This window comes from Drosophila pseudoobscura, chromosome X, assembly GCF_009870125.1.
Source record: "Drosophila pseudoobscura strain MV-25-SWS-2005 chromosome X, UCI_Dpse_MV25, whole genome shotgun sequence".
Lineage (NCBI taxonomy): Eukaryota > Metazoa > Arthropoda > Insecta > Diptera > Drosophilidae > Drosophila > Drosophila pseudoobscura.
This window is the reverse complement of record NC_046683.1, coordinates 46,750,197-46,765,709: the sequence shown is the minus strand read 5'-3', so window position 1 is coordinate 46,765,709 and position 15,513 is coordinate 46,750,197.

The window sequence follows — 15,513 nt, the reverse complement described above, 5'->3', positions numbered from 1 at the left end:
TTCCCTCCCAGTCTGGCCATAAATTATGCGGCTACCAAAACAGGTAGGGTCAACCAACAGGAGAGGCGAAACTTTTGGTTAAATATTGTGGTTAAACTGAAAGAGATTTGGGTTCATAGTGCCCTACATTTATTCAATCCAAAACTAAGATAAAACGAGTGGGAACGTTGTGAGTTGCTGCGGCGACCGCAACTCTACATTTATACCCGATACTTAGTCAGTATGGCTCTCCTCCGGCAGACGCCGCTAATATTGAACGACACGACAAAGAGTGCGTGCGAGAGAGACAGAAAATCAGTCTGAGCGTGACGTCGGGCGCTGCCTATTGCACTGCTAATTTATTTGTTTCTTTTGGATATAAAAATGATCCGATCTAATCCAGATTCGGCAATCTGATAGATATGGTCATTTTCTATGTGCGTTTTTAGTTTTCTCATATCTTCAATATTGTGGATGCCACAGATTTTCGTCTTTTGTGGGGGCGGAAGGGGGTGGCAAAATTTTGAAATATACATGTAATAGTGAAATCTAAAAGGAGCGTGAATATCAGCTCTAGCCTTAATGGTCTCGGAGATCTGGGGATGTCACAGATTTTCGTCCTTTGCGGGGACGGAAGGGGGTGTGGCGAAATTTTGAAATAAACTTGTCAAGGTTTGATATCACAGGAGTGTAAATTCCAAATTTGGTTGCTCTAGCTCTTATAGTCTCTGAGATCTCGGAACTCACTTTTTCCAATAGGCAAAGCCAACCATTAAACCTGTGATAAAAAAAAATTGTTTTTTTTTTAATTCTGGCTTTAATAATAATACGATCTGGTTCAGATTCAGCAGTCTAGAAGATATAGTCATTCTCTACGATTCTGCGTCTTTGATTTTCTCGTATCTTTGAAATTGTGTATGCCACAAATTTTCGTCTTTTGTGGGGGCGGAAGTGGGCGGTGCGGCGTTTTTAAATATACTTGTAACAGTGACATATCTCAGAAGTCTGGATACAAAATATCGTTGCTCCAGCTCTCATAATCTTTGAGCACTAGGTGCTCATAGGGACGGATAGACAGACATGGCTCTATCGACTGGGCTATTGATGCTGATAAAGAAAATAATATATATGGGGTCGCAAACGCCTCCTTCTGGACCTTACACACATCCACTTTCACCACAAATCTCATATACCCCTATACTCATTTAGAGTATCGGGTATAAAAAAAACAAATATAGGAATGCAGGAATAGAATCCCTGCTTCGGTGCGCCGAAATTTACATATCCTTGCAGTAAGACCACCAACCCTTTTTTTTGTTTACACACTCCTGCTTAACAGCTTCTATAGATAAGCTCAATGATCGGATCAAAGATAATCAATTGTAATAAAATAGACCATCACTCAGTTCGTGTCATTCGATTTTTACATTAATATGAACATTTTTTATTTCAATATATTTCATATTTATATTTAATTTTTTCGTAATATATTTATTTTAAATTGTTTTATAATTAGGTTAAATATTCATAAAGATGTCTCTCCCTAATCCAAACAATATCTTACCTCCGGCGAACTGGTAGCCACATCCCGCATTTGAAACCAGATAGCCTTCCAGCTGATGGTTCGCTATTTACTCCGTGTCTAGTCTGAAACAAAAATACAAGTATGCCGAAGAAGCAAACAAAAATTGTTGGTCCAGTAAAAGTTCGTACCAAGAACAACGTCGTTAGACCAATATGAAATGAGAAAAGTTGCGAATTTAAATTTCATCAAGCTTAAAGTACGAGCAAATGAAATGATCTCCTCACATGCAGACAGAGGCGGATGGCTTGATGGGAGGAGGGCTTGCTTCAACTTGGCCAAAAGCTCAACTTGTGCGGGTTAAACAACTAAATTAAGTTTCCATTTCCCGAGTGAGTACTTGACAGAAAAAGTTTGAGCTGCACTACAAGCTTGTGCTACATAATTCAGGTTATTAATTAAGGGTCAAGGCGTTTGAGAGGGCCGTGGGGCCTGGAACTACAACATATGGAAGAATTTAACTAGAATTTAAGGAGAAATATGTGGAATTTATAATTCACATAAATGAAAAGACGGAAAAAGTAAACATACAGTTAATGATTGAATTAAATACCAAGCAAATAAACATTAGCCCAAGTCGAAGTTTTCTTTGTGGCTTCTAGTATCAGAATCGTGAAAACTTAAACCCTAATAATAATTTAGCAAAGTAATCCCACCACTCAAGATTATTCCATCCTCATCTCCATATTTCTTGGTGCAAGCTTCTCCGTTCTATTATTGGTAACCAATTGAAGGGAGCTGAACCTCGCCCCATAGAATTCCTTCCCAGAATTCCATATGAAACCAAAATGCCACATCGAATGTTATTATATGAGCAGCAGACTATCAATTACTTTAAGGAAAATAATTTAAGCTCCGTGACGTTTTTCCCATTTTCTTGCCTGCCACACATCTGGAGGCTCAATTACAGACCAGGACAGACCAAACCAGACCAGACCAGACCAGACCAGGACAGACCCGGCCCGACCCAAACAGACCCAACCAGGCCGTTGACGTTGCCAGAAAACAGTCGGGGCAACTGATCAATTATTCAAACAGCATCGAACTGGGTCATGTTGAACAGCTTGAAGCTGAAGCTGAAGCCGAAGCTGAGGCTGATGGCGAATCCACAGCCACCACAGAAAAGTGCCAAGGGACATGTCGGGGACTTGAGGAATGAAATTTCTGCTGATTGAATTGAATTTGGCCAAGGTCGCAATGATTTCAGGATTTCGTATTCCAGTGTAATTAAATTTGGTATCTCTCGAACCTACGTAAGCCGAATGCGAATGCGATTGCGAATAGGGAAAGCATGCGGCTTTGTCGAAATATTCACACGGTCTTGGCCAAACAATTAACAATGCCGGAAAGTCGGAGCTCCGAAGCTCCGAAGCTCCAGAGTCCGTTCTGTGCCCTGTCGGACGGAGTGACTGGACAGGCGGCTAAATGGAGCGCACTGCCTCAATGGCAAATTAAATAACGCGCCTAAAGTTTGTACAATTGATGCGATTTCACGCAACACAGCCCCTGGGGGTTATTCGGATGCCAGCTGCCGAACCAAAGAGAAAATAGAACATTTTCAAAAAAAAAAAACACACACACACACACAAAAAACGCACAGAAAGAAAAGAAAAACTTTGGCTCGCGACACGAAAACATGAAATGAAAATTGAAAGAGAAGCGCGCAATACCCAAAAACGAAATAAAAATAAAGAAAAAACGCACAAAAAGCAACGACGATGGATGCTTCGCGAAAACACTAGGTGGAAACGTTGAAATCAAATGATTTGAAAAGAGGAAAAAGAAATCCATACCGAATAGAAAATGCGGGCGGGAAACAAAAGCCGAAATAGAATATATCTGAAAACTTGTTGGCGACCCGAGCAAAATGGATTTAAACCGATTTAACAGAGAGATGACAATACTTGGCCGAGTTTAATGCTGAATTGGTAAGAGACATACTCGTGCTACTAATTCTTGTTATGTCATGGCACTTGACAACCATTTTTTATGTACGACTCGTTTGCTCCTTTGCAATTTATTTGTAATAGTTGCTAAATACAACATCAGTCAAGTGGCTGCTTTATTGGCTAACACAAAATGTGCCTTACAATTTAAGGATACTCGGGGGAGCGCCCCGAAAATGTTTGAGGCAAACTTTATCTGTTGTGATGTGAGCCCTAGACACAAGACAAACCGAAAATAGAAACATTTGATTTATTTTTTAATAAAGTTATATGTTTATATTTTTCATGCGTGCATAAAATATATGGTCAAACTATAGAACAGCTCCCGTTTTATTGGCCAAACAAAATTAAATTTGCAGGAAAATTGCAAAGCCTCTTTTGGGGCGCCGCCAAGAGATAAAATCCATTTTCCTTTACTCGTAAAAAAAAGAGAGGAAAAGGAAAAACGAAAGCCAAGTATGGTAAGTAATAGCAAGGCAAACATAGGCAGAGACAGAGACCCTGGGAAGGACGAACGCTGATGCGTTAAATTTAAACAAATAAACAGCAGCAGGTCCAAATAAAAATCGTTTGCAGGCTCTCAAAGCCAAATTGACAAACACAAAAAACCTGAGCCGAGCCGAAAGAATACATACATATGTATATAAAGTATATGTATATATGTACATGTATGTATGTGTGTATTAAGTAGAACATAAAACGCGACTAAGGCAACGACGAAATGTGTGCTTCTAGGTCAAAAACACGGGCGGCTGGGCCAACAAACAAACAGATGGAATAGAAGGAGACGACGACTACGACGCTGCCGCTGCCGCTGCCTAGACAAGGACTTGCATAATTTAAATGTAGATATGCGGTCTGGTTAGCGCCTGGAGATGTGTTACACTTACACTTACATCCACATTCACATTCACAAAAACACAAACACACATAAGAACCTAGACACATGAACACTAGTTGGCAAAAGGAAGAGCCCACTCAAACCGTTGTTGCGGGCTGCCATCGCCAGCTGCTTGATCCTGGGGAGAGCTTAGCAGATTCTCTCTTGTGCTGGTGTGTGTGTGTGTGGGTGTTGATAATGAGCCATTCGGTGAGCCTGTGTATTGGTGTGGTGTGGTGTGTGCTTGTGGGCGGATGCTTATCGCATATGGGCTACGAGGGCCACCAGAATTTATAGCCTACTTTATGGCTTACTAATGAACTTTCAACTCTGCGGCGCAGGCCAGAAGGTTCAGTTTCCTGACTCCTTCTAAAACTTCTACTGCTGCTCCACTCTTCTCCACTCCACTCCAAGTACGCTCGACCGGTTAATGGAGTTCCTCTCCGCCACTCTTTTAGAGACTGACCTTGGTTGGGTACATATGGTGAAACTTTTACGGGTGAATCAATGGCCCTGCATCTGGGTAAAACAATTTGTAGGCTGGCAGGCAGCACAGGATGGACAGGAAGGACGTTTATCTATCTCTAGAAGTGGTGCACATTTCAGCTGTGTTTTTCATACCGTCCAGCCGCCATAAATCGCTCAAACGTGGCAAGCAAAGTAGAACAAATTGGAATGGGGCTGGGGCGCAGGGTGCAACAGCAGCAAGAACCAAAGAACAAACACAAAAAAAAAAACAAAAAATATCCAATGGAATTGAAAAGCTCACAAAATAGAGTCGTAAAGCAAATGGAGCGGACCGGACAACCCCTCCACACACACACACACACAGACACGCATTCACACAGAGACACAAGCGTTTGTTCCCCGTTAGCCTTTGCATGCATATGCATCTGCACGCATATTTATGACGATAGTGGCATGCATGCTCCAGAACACCACGCCCACAAAGGGGCAGGCATGCCACCCCATGGGACAGCAGTTGGAGATGGCCGTCGGGCAGGAGATTTCAAAACACCAGCAAGCAATTGAAGGCCGCTTGGGGTTTGGTTTGAGGAAATGCTCTTAAGCGAGACCTGATAAGATGGGATCAAAACTATTGGATACCGTTGGGGGTCAGGCCGTTTCATGTGAAAGCGAACACTTAATACTCCTTTGACAGCTGTTGGTGTAATTGGCGAAAAATGAAAAAAAAAGTTCTTGTTATAATTTGAATTATAGTTTTAGTATTCCATCTAAGTCAATTATATCATATGTATAAACATCACCCTTTTCGTATTTCGTATTGATTGCGTTTTTTTTTTCTTCAAAAATTATACAATGCAAAGACTTGCGGAAATGACAAACTCGTGCACACAACATAATGGCATTTAATTAACGAATATTTAAAAAACAATGTAGCAACAGAAATAATTAATTGACGCCTGTACAGTGTAGACGCCGAGGAGGAGAGGATCTGAAATTGACGACTCATTAAAAGGCCATTTCTCTCCATTAGAAAAGTGTATGGACACGCACATAGACAGACCCATAGAGAACACATATATAGAGAAAACTGCGTGGGCTGGGAGATGCTAAGGCCGGGGACGTCTGAAAACAAAGAATCGAAAAAGCAGAGAAGGAAACGAAAGGCAAACAAGCAAAAGACAAACACTCATGGGTTCCTCGTTTCATTTGTGACTTCTGCTCTCACTTGTACAACATAAAAATCGATGGCGGGCAATTTTTTATTTATAGTCCGTTCAGAGACCCACAGAAAACCCACCCACTGCCCAGAGTACGGCCCCCGGGGGCAGGCATTTGCCATTTCTGTTTCGGGCCGACTTTTCCTTTGCGCTTTCCACTGGCAAGCTTTTCATTTGACTTGACTTGCAGTTCAAAGGCTCGGCTCGGCTCGGTTCGGCTTGGCTTGGCTTGGCCGGGCGGACGCTCCTGATTCCTTTTGGAGGTCAGTGAGCCGACGCCGTTCAAGTGCCCGCCCGCTGCCCTGTCAAGTGCCACTTAGAGACACACACGCACACACATGTACATTTGCGTAGTGTGTGTTTGTGGGTGCGTGTGTGCATGTCAAATGCCTTTCAATAGGATTTTTGCGCTCCAGAAGAGGCAGAAAAAATCAACCATTAAGTCGATAACTGGGCGATTAGTTAAGTTTTCATGTGGATAGGATGACTGTTTGATGGGCACCCGCCACGCCCGTGCCCTGGATCCCTGACCGCCTCCTGTCAATATTCATTTATTAGTTCAAGTAAGCAAAAAGAATAACTTTGGAACCAACTTTGGCCTCAATGAGCGAACTGGCTGGGAAACGCTCTGTCTCTCTCTCTCTCTCTCTCTCTTTGTCTCTCTCTCAGCAAAAAATAGTCAAGAATAAAAGTGAGTATTCCACACCGCATACCAAACACCAGACAAAATCAATCACTGAAACATCATGAGGGTCGTCTCCACAACAAATATCAAAAATATATGGCGCAGAAAATCCCATGCGAATGGAGCCGAATTTATATGTTTTACAAATCAGGCCAGCATGTGGCAATGAAAAATACAAAAAAATTCATCCTCTCGCCGGGCGGTCTCCAAATAGAACACACTCCATAACACTGCGCTACACTCAATTTTAGATGGGAATTTTTTGGTTGGCCAACATGTAATACACTCAATTAGGCCAATTCCATGGCCATATTTATGGCCGCAAATATTTTTAGACCAAAAACCACAAAAAAACCAGAAAAAGGAGAGCCAGAAAGCAAGAGAGAGAGAAGGAAATATCAAAAAGGATGACTGCCATAAACCATAGGGGAATGTTGGGGCCATAAAAATCGAAGCCATATAAATGAGCCCGCGCCGAAGAAGTACGAATATTGTACCCACAAAAAACATCTAAATAAATATCGCCAGACAATTCCTGACTTTTGTTTCACTGTTTTCGAGGGTCCTGCTCCTCCACTTGCCAAACTGATTAATTGGTGCTTGGCGACATGGACGAGGGCCAGGACCAGGACCCGGACCCGGACCCGGACCCGGACTTGGACCCTTACAAGAAGCAGCAAATGGGATTCGCTAATCCCACGATTTGCCGTTCATGAGATTTCCTCAGGCCCTCCCTCATCCATTGCCGCCTAACCGCATTTTTTTTTCTCGTTTTTCCTATGCAAATTAAAATTTGTTGGCGGACCGCTTTTCCTCTGCTTTGCAGTCAAAAAAAGTTGAAATAAATGTAATTATTTGTTGGACCCGCACTGCGGTCGTTTATTTGGCCAAAATCATGGATCCCCCACATTTTGTTTTCGAATGATTCTTGTTGAGTTTTGGAGCTGACGTAAGCCGAGCTCAAGTTGAAATTAATTCCGAAATAAACGTTAAGTATTGTCCATTGTCCCTCTAGAAAGTATAGAACAGGTATCCAAATAGACAACTCTCCAATACACTGCTCTACATAGGCTACTGGCTACAATGCGAGGAATTCCAGATACTCGCAGTTAAGTCGAAAATTTATATATTCACATATATTCTACGAATCGAAAGCTATTCGGGTATGATTTAGGATAGAAATGATACAATAGATACAATGGATTGGGTGAGATTATGTAAGTGCTGTGCCCTTGACTTGCAACTTAGCCGCAAAACACACACTAAAAACCCATCCCTTTGGATGGTCATTTATATGGCTTAAGGGAATGCAAATGGCCCTGCTGACAAATGATATGCAATTTTCAAGCCCAACAAAAATGCAATTAAAGCGAGCACTGCCTCCCACCGTCGCGACGGATGACGACTGGCTGGACACAGGCAAAGGATTTTCAAAGGGTCGGGTCTTCAAAGGGACTTAACCAGCGGCAGGGGAGGCAGAAGGAGGTGTCCACAAAGCTGTGTTAGAATAGACGGAGGGGAATGCAAAGGGATAGGGGTAGTGGCAATGCGACAGCCCCAACATGTGGCTGCAGGTTTTCCTCCATTCTTATTTTTTTTGTGTGTGTGTGTGTAAGTGTGTTTTTTTCGGGCTGGACAATGGCGATGCCTGGATTTTCGTGTCAGTCCAAAGCTGAGCCGCAAACAAAGCGCCGGGCGGTCAGTCCAAGTGCGATAAATCCACCAGGAACAAAACACTTAGAGCGAAGGGGGAAGGGGAATGGGGAGGTTGCCGGGATGCCGGGATGCCGTCGACATATATATACGTATAACTTAGCCACTTAAATAAAAAAACATTTGTCGGAGCATTTTGGGTACAATTTTTTTTCTTACGGTTAAATTGTTTTTTTAGAATCAATTTGCTGCTCCTTCGGAAAATTCGATTTTTCCTGGGCCCAAATAATCATATGAAACAAATAGGAAATAAGCCGGATATTATTCCGCATTTTACAACACGTCTTAACATATACGAAAGTCATTAAATATTTATTAAAGTAACCGGTACAAAAATGTACGATATTCTTGGAAAATACGTAATTCGCTTACAAGTTCGCTATTTGTGTATTTTTAAATTTCATTTTCAGTTTCCATTGGATGTTAAACATAAAATCCAGAGCGTACATTTTGCGTTCTCCACAACATATCAAAAATTAATTAGCTGCATCTAAAAACTTCTGACACCGCACTTCAATGTTGCACTTACTTTATTTTAAATAAAATTTTACGCATTTTGTACAGACATCAAAACAAGAAAGCTTAATTAGGCGCAAACCAACAACCAAAAACAAAAACACACAAACATTTACAAAACTGTTCCAGTAAAATATTCCGCTCTGAAAAGGACCCTGAAATCATGAATTGTATGTGAAATCAGGTTGAAATGAGAATGCTGGACAAACGGAAAACTGGAACAGTCCCTACAAGCAGTTGCCAGATAAAAAGTGTTCCATTAAATAATAATAAGAATAATGACAGGCTATGGGGAGTCGGTTGTGAGTGGGCAGTGATTTAAATTAATTACGCAACATATTATTAAATGCATATAAATGCAATCTGTTGAAGTCGCATTATTATTATCAAAATACATATACATATGTACATATATACATACATATGTGTGACTGTGTTTGTGTGTGTTGAAGGATATTGATAGCCATAGGCCACACGTCCTGCCTGCAAACAGAACCACAAACAGGCCAAAAGGCGAAAGCCGTGACCTGCACCTCCCCAGGATCACCTCCAGCTGCGCCTCTGTCGCCCCCCCAGCTCTGGGTAGGAGGAACTGTCTCCCCAACATTACTGCGGCCATTTGTCGGCGGATTGGCCAGAGCCTGCTCCTGTGGGCCCACGGACAATGCCATTTGAATTTCAATGACGAGCTATGCTATCATTGATGCGTGGCTGAAATGCGTGCAATTCGTGTTTTGTCGCTCAGCCGGAAGCAATCCCTGGCCAAAACCATTACAACGAACAAAAAACAATATGCGTTGACGGACACCAACAATTACGACAATCCTGCCGTTCCAGGTGCAGTGCTTTTCGAGTTTTTCAAGTTTTCCCAGTTCCCTAACGGAGTGAAAATGTTGTTAAAATTAAAACAGAGCGCAAAAAATCAGAATATCCAAAATTCCGTCAATTGTAAGTCATTTCTGACAGATTCAATCATTTGGCTATTGATTTAAGTACATGAAATATTATACTGATACAATATATTTGCCACTATATAGGTTCACTTTATAGTACATTATCTTATAAGGGTGTACTTGTTCTGAAAACTTTCACATATCTGTGCAGTTATGGAACACCCAACTGAGAACTGAAAAAACCAGTAACGAAAATCAATAGAAATGTCTAACAAACACGTAGGCGAGATCCAAATTCTCATTTGCATACGTAAATATTATGTGTTTCCCGTCCCTGCCTCGTTCTTATAGACTTTCACAAGGGAAAAGGTCACAAATGTTTGCCAGCCTGGCATATATAAATGGAAAGCAGAACTCATTAGCAAATATTTGGCCTACTCCAGGTCCCACAGCAAAAAAAACCACTTAACAGTCGACCGCAGGAGGACGGAAGACAGGAGAGGAGACAGCATCAGGAGCTGCAAAGCCACAAAAACCCAAAAAGGTCGAAACGAAGTTTCTTAAATCGTTTATAAATCGCTTAGTTTGCAATGCCAATGGCATCCACATCCACACTAGAGCCCCAGCCAGGTGACAGAAACCGCAGAACAATGACTGAGAGCCTGGGCCAGAGGACGAGGACGAGGACGACTTATAGTCAGGAATGGATATGTATGGATGGGTATGGATAGCTACATTTCCGGTCCGTCAAAGGGTGAATAATTCGCCATATCCGGTGCCCGCTGATCCCCGTTCTGGCTGCAGGCACCCCCCCGCAATGGGACAATGAGACAAAGTTGCACCTCGGCGATACGGGCGGCACGGGCACGGAGTGAGGCACGTACCTCTTTGAAGGGGAATCAAAGGAAGTAGGCTTCCACGCATTTCCACACACGCTCACACATTTGTTTTCCCAACCCTTCCTCGCTCTATGTCTATCTCCATGTCCATGTCTGCATGGCACTGCATAGCGGAGAACCCTATCCTATTCTATCCTATGCCAATGTCTATCCCTAGCCACAGGCTCCACCTTTGCCCAAAAAGAAGCGAACGTGTCTGTAATTGCGGCCCATTGTCTATTCCAAATGAGTGACTTTGAGGTAGGTCCATAGCCAGGCGGCTCGCCACCCCACAGCCAACAGCCACATTCTCTTCTCGCTTTTTGTGGAATCCACGAAAATTTACGTTGCGGCCCAATTGAAAGCTGGAATAGAAATTGAAGCTGATGGCAGGCCGTTCAGGACCTCATTCAACTTGGTCGCAAACGGCATTCCAGCAAAATTGAAAGCTGTTGCCAGGACGTTTAGGACATCGTTCAACTTGGTCGCCTGAGACATGTTTGAGAGAAGACTCGAGCAGGTTGCGTTGCAGGGGTAAAAGGTTGTAACGAACATGTTCGAAGGGGAGCAGCAAACCAGTATTGTATTTCCCTTGCACGGTTGAAGGGGTAGAATTTCTTTAACATTTTCCCTCGAGGAAAACCACTAGGCTCGGATTTCCCTCCTAACAACATCTGTATAGAAATACAATTTCCGTGTAATCCTTTTAACCACAACTAAGAGAATATGGAAAAGGAAGTATTATCTTTTGATAAATGTTTTAATGCATATTAAAGGCAACAAAACTATTTTTCTAATCAAAATAAATTTAGATATAAATTTCGAATTTGGAATGTAAGTCTTAAATGAATTTTCCGACTATATCTATTACTTTTGTTGATTTTCGATGGTCGAGCTCGAATGCTATCATTTTCAGATGAAAAATGTAAGTCTTTAAAGGAATTCTTTGCCTTGGATAGAATACACATAATTCCCAGACGATTCATTAACTTTGATCCCATATCCCAAACTCATGTAGATAATTTTCATTCTATCCACTAGTGACCTCTTTTTGATTAAAATTGAATAATAAATGTGGCCAAGTCTTTAAAACAACATTACAGCCAATGACCCACATTTCGATGGCCAACACCAGTATGGTGGAAATATTTTCTGACCTTAAATTTAACAGGTTCCGAAAAGCAGATGGAAGGCGAAGCTGTGCTGCTTTAAGCGTGCTAAGGGGGGTTATGGGGGGGTGGTTGCAGAAGGATTGTTGTCATAGGACAGTGTCGAAAGGCGGGCTGTGGGGGGCGGCGAGTGGTGGCGGATGGTGGGTGGCGGGTGGGTGGCGTGGCGTGGCGTGGTCAGCTAACACTTAACATGTTGAAATTATATTTGGCGCTGCCTATTCCGCTGCCTCTTGACACTCCTGCTGATGCTGTTTTTCTCCGCTAAATGTCAAGCGAAAAGTTGGTGGAAAGTCAACGACCGGAGGAGTATTGGCCCACACCATTCCCCGGCACAAAAAGCAAACAAAAAGAAACAGAATAAGTAGCGGAAAAAATGTGTAATAACAATAGGAAAAGTTTGTTTTTGGAGTTGAACGAGCGTGCACTTAGTTAGTGCCCGGAAGAAGGGGTTTTGGTGTCTTGATGCCCCCCTGGTGTTGAATATGAATTCCACTGCACTCGACAGACCCTCTCCTCACCTCCAAAACAGCCCTCACCGCTCATTTCATGACATTTCCCAGGCCGTGCAAAAAAATAAGAAATGTGAGAAATTTGGCTTGCTTTTGGGAAGATGTGGAACAGCAAAAACAATTAGGATTTTTCTTGGTTCGATATGCCCCAACCCCCCCTAAATAGGTGATATGCCAGATGATTGAGTTTATACTCGTATAATGTGCTAAGCCATCGGGAATATTCCCTGTTTATTTGCTAAAAAACTGCCTATTCCCAAGAAAACCATCCTCACTCGCAATCTTCTTTAAAGCCCCTGGGATGTGTTCCACCTCTTTTGTCCTCACCTAACAGAGTCATATGTTACTAGCAAACGCATCCAGGCAATGAACGGCAATAATATATTTAAACATTCGAATGCAAATTTGAATAAATCGTAGAACAGGAAGTCAACATTAGAACTGCGGCATCAACGTAACAAAGGAGGTCTCGGCACCTGCCGCCGCCCCGGCCCCGGCCCCGCAACACCACCTATAAACTCCCCATCCCATCAGGGAAGAAGCACTTTGGCCATCGTAAAATGCCGAGCTCCAAACCGCACTCAAAGAAATTATGCGCAAGGAAAACTGCAGAGTTTGGGCAAACGGTGGAGAGGTGAGGTGAGAGGAAGTGTGGCAAATCGCAGGAAAACGAAACAAAAATTTAAAAAAAAATAACGAAATAATCGAGAAATTCCGACTATATGCTACCCCTGCTACCGTAACTATGATCAGAAATCCAAGCAATCCAAGCATCTCTCAGATATTGGTGGACTATGGTGGCTATGTCGGCTCGGCTATTATATATCTCCTTGTTCTGAATAAAACTAATTTTCGGTCGACGTTCCCGTTTTTAGCGAGTAAGGCAAGTGAGCCGGGGGTTGACGCACGAACGAAACGAGTGCGCAGGGGCCGTGCCATATACATATATCTTCTCTATCTTATGGATACTCCTCCACCCACCTGTTACGTACACTTTCACTGGCATCATATACCCTGGCACACTGCGAGTAACGGCTATCAAAAAACAACACCAACACACAGTCCCTTACACGCAGAAGGAGTAAAACGAAAAGGAAAAGGGAAAGTGAGAGCAGCATAAAAGCAAATCGCGCGCGCTGCCAGCGACGCGAATGAGCAAACAACCTTAATAAAAATTTCATTTCCTTAATCAAATGCATTATCAAATTACAACAAACATCAAGAGGTATCCCAACAACAGTGCGAGCCACCTTAGGAGCAGAATACACAAAAGTTACACTCGTGAGGCGTGCTGTCTAGTGGCACCTGTTCCGGGTCCCGGGTCCCGGGTTCCGGGGAACAAGACTTTGAACCGAGACTCCAATTAAGTTTCGATTAAAGCGTTATAGCAGGCGGTAGAAGTTTATATGGCGAAACCATTTAGATTAATTTAATAGGAACAATCATCTATACAGCCGTAGATTATTATCCTCAAAATTTTAGCTTTGGCCCAATTTTCGGTTAGACCATTGCTTTCAATTCTTGGGTAAGTGTCCCGATGACTGCCTATGTTAGACACTCCCAGTACCCTTCATATCCATATTTTCCTCTCTATCTCTCTCTCTCCCTCTGTCGTTGTCTCTGTCCCTCTTATCTCTACATCTTCCTCTTACTCGGTGGTGCAGGAGGGCGATTCAACCAATAAACACGACGCTTATTTCGTTATAAGCTAAAAAGTCAATGATTGCATTTGCATTCTGCTAGATTTCTGCATCGAAATTATGCCAACGTCTGGCCCTGGCTCCTGGCTCCTGGCTCCACTTGCCTATGCCGCTGCTGCCGGAAAGGCTGATGGGTGGATGGATGTAGGGGTGGGGAGACGGAAGTGGATGTGGAAGCCCAGAGGAGGCGCAGAGCAGAGCATAGTTTGGGGTAAGTGGAGGTGTTGGATGGGGCATAGTTTCGACTGGTCGACGGGGTGGGGGCTTCCAGGCTGTCAGCCTTGGCAAGTGCAAAAGCCTTTGCGTGGTAAGGAAATTAGAAATGGAAATTATTATCGTAATTCCCAATGTTGGTGTAGTTGTTCGATGTTGTTCTTGTTGTTCTTGTTGTTATCTGCTAGTGTTGCTGGTGTTGCCGGTGCTTTAGCTGTTGTTGTTTTAGTTTTAGTTTAGTTTTGTTGGTGTTTCTACTGCTGCTGCTGTCATGTAATTACACAGCACCCAAACAACCAGAAGAGGAGTCGGGAGCGTTGATTGTTGTTATTAGAAGTAGTTTGCTGCTGCTGCTCTCCTCGTTGCTTTCAACTCTTGTGCTGACTATCTATTTTTCTAGGCCCTTTCGCCCCCCAGTCTTTCATCCAGAGGTTCAAGTCAAGGAACCTTTCAAATCGATTTTATGATGCCGAAACACTCGATATGTGGAATGTGGAATGTTGAATGTGCTCCAAGAGTCGACATTAGTTTTGTGTTCTTCGATGGAGATCCCATATTTTCCTTGTCGCGCATAAGAGACTGTAAAATTCGCTGCGTAATGGCCAATTCCTTTGAATCATTTATTCTAAAATAGGTTTGTTTGCCAGGTTTTCCCTACAACATCGATTTAAAAGGTTAATAGTCGCCCGGGGACACCAACATTGGTCTGGAGGCGGAATGGAACGCCGGAGTCCATGCAACGTGCGAGCGCCAGGCAATCGATACGGTGGCTCCATCTCCATATGCAGTTCCAAAAGCTAAAACAGGCCAGAAACTTCCGCTAACCATGGGAGGGGGGCCTGCAGCCGGAAAGTTTCGCCATCGCTTCCGTTCCGGTCTGCAGCGCCTTGGGCTGGGGCCTGTGTCCGTCTGAGTTTACCTTCCTTCTGCGTTTTAACCGTATTTTCTTCTTAAGCACAAACGAAGCAAAAAAGGGAACCTAATTGCCTACTTTTGTTGCTGGCTCTCGACTTAACCTGTTTTCCCTGCCACTTTTCCGCCTTACCTTTGGGGCGCAAAGGCAATGGCCGCACATTGATTTGGCCCGAAAAGAGCGCGGGATACAATAAATAAATTTGCATTTCGCTGGAGCCCATCGCCCATCGTCCTCCCAGGTGCTCTG